This window comes from Triticum dicoccoides, chromosome 2B (genome assembly GCF_002162155.2).
Source record: "Triticum dicoccoides isolate Atlit2015 ecotype Zavitan chromosome 2B, WEW_v2.0, whole genome shotgun sequence".
NCBI lineage: Eukaryota > Viridiplantae > Streptophyta > Magnoliopsida > Poales > Poaceae > Triticum > Triticum dicoccoides.
Window position 1 is genome coordinate 52,000,240 of NC_041383.1, and position 6,844 is coordinate 52,007,083.

The following is a 6,844-nucleotide window of genomic DNA, read 5'->3' on the forward strand; positions in this document are numbered from 1 at the left end:
ACACCGATGGCTCTGAGTTAACTTATCAGGAGAAAAATCATCTGGTCACATTTTGTACTGATCTTGAGAATTACAATGTCTATTATCAAACTCCTCCACATTATGGTCAACATGTGCCACTAGTGCACGTGTTGAACTATGCTAACATCCATCAAGATCTCATGGTAAGATTTTCAGTATTACGACATCTGTGCATCTTTTGCATAATTCTTCTAAAACTGAACTACATTGCTAACTACGAAGTTATTACTATGTTTTTCAACAGATAACCCCGCTGGAGTGTGTGCCTCATCTGATGTTTCAGAAAGGTCGCCTTGATGTTTTGAATATACAGCTAGATCATCGTACGAATCACTCCTGTTCATATCGGATTTCTAAAAGCAATGAAGACATGACAATCAAAGATTGGCACAAATGTATGGTCACTCGTAAGGAGGTACTTGGAAGCAACATTAGGCGAAGTGCAAGAATTGGAGACAGGATAATCTCTATTCTCCATAATGGAGAGTAAGGGCCTATCTTGTTTTATGCTATTTTACCTAAGAGAAGGTAGTAGGTTCTAGCTAATGCTCATGATCATGTGTGATTATGTGCTAAGAACAACTAAGTAGGATTGGTTAGATGACTATGATGATGATGTGGTATCGAGTAGAAGTTGTATGATCGATGATGATGAGTAAGACTTGTTATTATGATACCAATGATGAGTTATTTATTATTATGATCGATGATGCATGATGCTAAGTTGTTATATGAGCATGATGAGTTATTATATATATTAGTAGATGAAATGAACATGGAATAGATTCAAGTGGAGGCAGTATGTGGTGCACATCGAAAGTACTATCAATGCAAACTAGATCAAGTTTGGATTAGTAGTACGTTTGACATGCACCACATGTTGCCTCCACTTGAATCTACTCCATGTTCATTTCACCCACTGTTATATATAATAACTAATCATGGTCATAAAATCATATAATGAAAGTACTGTATGTAAAACCACAACGGAAATAAGCTGTATTTTCAAAAATATAGAAAAAGTTAGCAGCAACGCTTTCCAGAAGAAACGCTACTGCTACTAGCGCTTTACCAAATAAAGCGCTACTGCTAACTTGGTATAGCAGTAGTGTTAGCATTCCAGCGCTACTGCTAATAGTTAGCTGTAGCGCCTTAGTGGTAGCGCTTGTCCAAGCGCTACTGCTAGCTACAAAACAAGCGCTACTAGTAGGGTTTTCCCTAGTAGTGCTAAAGCACGTTGCATCGTACAAGGCCTAAAAAACATTGTTGATATTTTCAATGTGCTCAAAGTTTCTTCCAGTTTGTTAAATACATGATGCACTCTACTATTACAAAATAATATATAATTTTTCCTTAAATACCGCATCAACATGCTGCAACAGAACTAAAATAATATTTTTCTCATTTCAAACATGTTTTCCTTTTTTTCCCTTCATATTTCCTCATTTTCTCTATGTTTATTGCTTACAACTCTCTTTTTTTGGAACTTCACAAACATGTTTGGAACTTCATAAGTCTTGTATGAGCATTCATGAAAAACATCATGTTTCTTGATTTTTAATAAACATTTCAAAATGTTCCTCTTTATGTTGCCTATTCTTTTAGTTTTCCCAGTATTTTATCTTCAACTAATCAACTTTCTGTTTAACCCCCACTATTTCATTGTTTTTTGAAACAAATAGTCCTTTTGAACACATTTCTATTGTTCACATTTCCTAGGTTTATCTGTTATTAATTGCTTTTTTTACTACCATCAAACCGCTTTGAGCCTGGTTAGAGGCCAAATTATCTGGTTTGAAAGTTGAGTGTTCTTCAGTATTTGACATTCATGGCTCCAAAAGAAGAATTAAATTGGCAACACTTATTCAAAAACATGAACTAATCAGCATCTCAGAAAATCACACCTTCGTTGTTTAGTGAAACAAAGTTTTAAAAGAGCTTCAACTTTCGTTCCCAAATGCTAAAAAAATAACTTCAATCTGAGATAAAAAGAGAAATATTTACCCTGGTTATTTTAGCGGGCACATAGCATAATGGTTCATATTTACCAGATACATACAAAAAATGTTGGAATTATTCTACAAGTGATACAGCTACTGTAATAAGTATATCCAATTCTGAGCCTCACTCCTATAGCATTACAGTAGTGTAGTAACCGTACTGTTCTTCTGAATGTATATACATGACCTTTAACATCTCACTGCTCGACCCACTAGTTGTCGTAATCACAAGGTCTCGACAAATGCCTCTTTCATGGCAACAATTTTGGCACAGACATCATGCATACCTGGTCTATCTTGCGGCGAATCCATGGTACACATCAGGCCAATACTGACCAAAGGTATAATGTAGTTTTGCATACGCAGAGAAGCAGCCGCCTCGTCCTCCTCGGATGGCATATGGGGATCTACAATCTCAGCGATCCTCTCGGGGAAGGCTCGATCGACATACTTGTGGAGGCTGAGGGCGTTGCTGCATTGTGCATCCGTAGGTCGCATCGCCGTGAGCATCGCCAGTAGCAGCACGCCGAAGCCGTACACGTCGCCACCTGTCGAGACTTTGCATCCCATCCCGTATTCTGTAAAACAGGAGCAATGCGCGTAAGTGCTTGTGAAACTAACAAAACAAAGATAGTTCAGCATCAAGCTCAACAGTCATCTCAAAGAAAGAAAAAAGCGCAACTTACCAGGAGCGATATATCCGATTGTTCCTCCTACACCAATCAAGCCTTCTGGTCTGCCGATACTTGAACAGAGAAACTTGGCGGACCCAAAATCGCCAATGCGTGAGGTCATGTCGTAGTCAAGCAGAACATTGCTCGGTTTCAGATCACAGTGAATCAAAGGAGGTGTCAGCTGGTTGTGCATATAGTCCAGAGCAGAAGCTACATCAGCCGCAATACTTATCCGCTGGCCCAAGCTCAACAGCCTCCTTGAGCTGCCAACCCTTGGGTGTATCCACATGTCCAGGCTACCGTTTGCCATGAACTCATATACTATAGCCTTGAATTCATCTCCCTCGAAATCTACGGTTGAGCACACAGTGATAGCTTGAACCAGATTGCGGTGGCGGGTGTTTTTCAGAACTTCGCACTCGGTGAAAAAGCTAGTTCTCGAACCCTGCTCACTGAGATGGAACACCTTGATGGCCACGAGATCTGTCTCGAACTCAAATCGACCAATGTAGACTGATGCTGTATGACTTGAGCTTATCCGGTTGACTAGAGAGAACCAATTGGTGGCTTTAAGGATGTTCCCATATGACACCCTCTTCATTGTTTCCTTGAAGTTTTCAGATGGTTGAGTTTTGGTCCTCTTCATAACAGTGACAACAACACATATAGTAGAGAACAAAGCAATAGTAATCAATGCAGTTATTAACAGCAGCAGGCGTGCATTTATCTTCTTTTTTGTTGCTGGGGTGGTGGGGCAAATGGGCAGTCCAAATATGGCAACAGCTGCACATAACCCTGTGTTGCCTTGCAGGAATACTGCAGTTGAATTTCCAAATATGCCACCAGTCGGGATTGGCCCTTCCAATTTGTTGTATGACATATTAATATAATTTAAGCTGCTGAAGTTCCCAAAATACTGGGGAATTTGACCAATTAAATTGTTCTCGGACAGATCTATCTGCTGTATGACCTTCAGTGCACTGAAAGACTGAGGAATATACCCGCTGATCATGTTGCGTTCTATTTGAAGGGATAGCAGTTGAACACACTGGCCAAGTTCATAAGGAAGGCCACCAGATAATTTGTTATTGGAAACATTTAGGAGGCCAAGATTGATCAGGTTAGCAACTTCCTGTGGTATAGGCCCAGTCAGGTGGTTGTTTGACAAGTCCAAACCCAATGAAAGGGAAGAAATACCAAAGAGTTCTATTGGTATGGATCCATCAAGGCGGTTAACTGACATGTTCAGCATAGCAAGCCTTTTGCACTGTCCTATATTTGCTGGTATGTTTCCAGATAATTCATTGCCATCAAGATCAAGCTGGTTGAGTTGAACAAGATTACCAACTGTTGATGGAATCTGACCTGACAACCTATTCATGGAAAGTTTTAGGACAATTAAGTTGCTTAAGTTCCAAACTGTCATGGGAATTTGTCCTGAGAGCATGTTCTGGCCCATGTCAAGCAGAGCGAGATTTACAAGCTTGCCTATCTCAGCTGGTATGTCTCCAGAAATTTGGTTTCTTCCAACGCTTAACCGCTGAAGCTTTGTTGAAAGTTTGCCTACTGCTTTTGGCAAACTTCCATTCAGGATATTTCCATCCATTGATAATATTAACAACTGAGTGCAATTGGTCAGAGAGGTAAGGAAGGCCCAGTCGCCAGCTTCGAGTTTATTATTACGTAAAAGCAGTTGACTCATGTCTGCCAAGGATCCTAGGGATGGCACCACGCCAGTCAGCAAGTTGCTTGAAAGATCAAGCACTTGGAGCTTTGACATGTTGGTCAGAGAATCTGGGATTGGTCCACGAAATCCGTTGCCTCCCATTACCAATGTTTGAAGATTTGGAAGTGAGTGGCCAATTTCAGAAGGTATGTGTCCAATAAAATTGTTGGTGCCTAAGCTAAAGAGTGTGAGTGATGACGCATTGTACAGTGTGGCTGGGACATATCCCGAGAACATATTATTACTTAGATCTACCCTGTTTAGGTTTGGAATTTGACCCAAAGTTGCCGGAACTGATCCTGTCAAGTTGTTTTGTGCTAGCAGGAGTGAATGCAAGGATGAAACATTTCCTAAAGATGCTGGTATAGTACCAGAAAACAAATTCCCTGTAAGATCGAGAAATTGCAGAGCATCCATCTTTTGGAAATGTGGGATAGGCCCGGAGAGAGCATTCGACCGGAGGTCAACAGCAACAAGTTTGGATGCGCTGAACAGATTAGCTGGGATCAACCCAGATAAGTCATTACGTGAGAAGATTATCTCACTGAGTGATGAACTATTTGCTAAGGAATCAGGGATAGCTCCGCTAAGAGAATTGTTTGCAAGGTTGACATATGTAAGAGATGCAGCTGTACCTAGTGACAGAGGGATGTTACCTGAAAGCCTGTTGCCAGCAAGCATCAGGGTTTGGAGGCTTCGAAGCTCACCTATCTCTTCAGGTACGCTTCCAGATAACTTATTATTCCAAAGGTTCAACTGAAATAGAGAAGTAAGGGCAGCTGTACAACTGGATAGTGTTCCTGTGAGCTGCGCGGACCTCAATTGGAGGGACACGGATCGGGAGGGTGGTGCTGCAGTTGACCCCTCGCCAGCTGCAGAAGTTAAGCGAGTCATTGCGCCATGATCCAAGAACACCGGCGGGGTCCTTGGAGATGCCAGCTTTGAAGCAGAGAAGGGCTTGCCGGTCATCTTCAGTTTTGTTGGTAGCATGTGCCGATGAGAATATGATAGTGTTGGAGGACAGAAATATGAGGATGGTGGAAAGAAGGAAGAGTGCATGGTGGGACGGAGGAATCAGAGATTGGGTGCGAAAAACTTGAGGAGCCATGTCTCTCTTCTTGTCCTAATGGAGTGTGCTTATTAAAATATTTGTGTGTGTGTGTGTGTGTGTGTGTGCTTAGATATATGTGGAAGTAAGGGTAGGGGAGTTGAAACTTCTATACTTTGACTTCAGCATCGTCTTGGTTAGCTTGGTAGTAGCTCACGCCGCCGGATGATTGAAAAATAGCCTGAGCAGAAAGGAACTTGTGAGAAAACGTGTGCATAAACCAGTCTCTATAGAAGTACAAATACTATTCTCTGCTTGCTATACAACCTACAGCTTCTAACGGAGTGTGTTTGTTAAATATTTTGTGTGTGTGTGTGTGTGTGTGTGTGTGTGTGTGTGTGCTCAGACATATGTTAGAGGAACAGGGGAGTTGAAACTTCTTCTTGACTTCAGTGCCACTTATTTATGACTGAAAAAGGCCTGAGCATAAAAGGAACTTGTGAGAGGTTTATGTGGATGAAGAAAATATGTGCTTGCTATACAACCAACAGCTTCTGCAACCCAAAATCCACACAATCATGGAAATATTGACTGGGATGAATAGTAGAAAAGGGGAGCATCAGTTACCATTATTTCTTTGCCACCATCAACTAACACAGAATAAATATTTGCATACAGTTGGCTCTGTGGTTCAGGAAGTATCCTACTGTAAAGCCCAAGCCAGAGAAGTGCCAATTCAGTCATCAAGGAGAAGAAACGGGGCAAGCCGGAGACTTCTCCATCCATCGTGCTGCGGGAAAATCAATTATTAGTCCACAACATTTTGCAGTCAGTATCCAGCTATCCCCATCATCGAACTTCCTCCACACGAACCAGCTGATAGATTCAAAAGAGATGGCTGCCAAAATGAAATGTTCCAAACATACTCCTCTCCACATGATAATACCAGATGATTGAATTGTAGGCGTTAGGAATTGCCAGCATCACCTCTCCCCCTTCTTCTTCTTCATCTCAAATCCATAACGCTGCCAAGGAATTGTGTGCACCATCTCCCAGCATCCTAACAGTAACAGGGCGAGCACAAATTACAGTGTCACCTAGGTAGCCACCGCTGCAGTAGGCAGAGTCGCAATCAAGTCGAACGAATTCGACCACAAATTTGGTGTGTAGAGAATGACAGATGCAGGTACAGTATACCTGGGGTTGGGGATGCCGATGTCCGGCCGGCCGGGGCTCAAGACGCTGCTCCTCACATTGCATCTGCCCTGGTGCCACCTCGGCCGGGCCCCCTATCCCGCCGTGCGGGTGCCTCCTCCTTGCCTGCGCCTTCCGCGCGGCGGGAGGCACGCGGGGGAGGTGGGCGGCGGGAGATTGC

At 42.4% G+C, this 6,844-nt stretch overlaps 1 pseudogene; it reads right to left on the bottom strand.

The window, feature by feature from the left end:
- Positions 1-2,001: 2,001 nt before the first annotated feature.
- LOC119362088 lies at positions 2,002-6,577 on the bottom strand (annotated as a pseudogene).
- Positions 6,578-6,844: the final 267 nt, after the last annotated feature.